The 314-nt window shown below is 34.1% G+C and overlaps 1 protein-coding gene across 1 annotated transcript in view; it reads right to left on the bottom strand.

Moving 5' to 3' along the window:
* The window catches only part of LOC104617779 (potassium voltage-gated channel subfamily H member 8-like), a gene marked incomplete at its 5' end in the record, with an annotated part of 22,386 nt that overhangs the window by 12,591 nt on the left and 9,481 nt on the right, over positions 1 to 314 (bottom strand). The gene's annotated exons all lie outside the window — the stretch shown is intronic.

The following is a 314-nucleotide window of genomic DNA, read 5'->3' as shown; positions in this document are numbered from 1 at the left end:
CAGGAATGGATATACTTCTGTTTCATTCTAAATATGCAGAGGTAATGTGATTTGAAACATTTGGCATGAATTTGAACATGACTGGCTTTGCATTTCTTTCAAGGAAATTCTCCAAAAGCATAGCATTCACCAAAACAAGAGAAGCTGGAAGAAGGGGCTTGGGAAAAGAATCAGAAGAAAGAAATAGAAGTGCATATAGAAGAGGATAAACCCTAAGAAAATGAGATACACTAGCTATGCTAAACTCACTTTGTTTTTAGCTCTAGCACATGACACAAACTTTTATATAGCTTTTATGTAGAAAATTAATTTGG

Source organism: Phaethon lepturus, unplaced genomic scaffold, assembly GCF_000687285.1.
Source record: "Phaethon lepturus isolate BGI_N335 unplaced genomic scaffold, ASM68728v1 scaffold5283, whole genome shotgun sequence".
NCBI lineage: Eukaryota > Metazoa > Chordata > Aves > Phaethontiformes > Phaethontidae > Phaethon > Phaethon lepturus.
The sequence above is the reverse complement of the archived record's forward strand: the minus strand, read 5'-3'. Positions and strand labels throughout refer to the sequence as shown.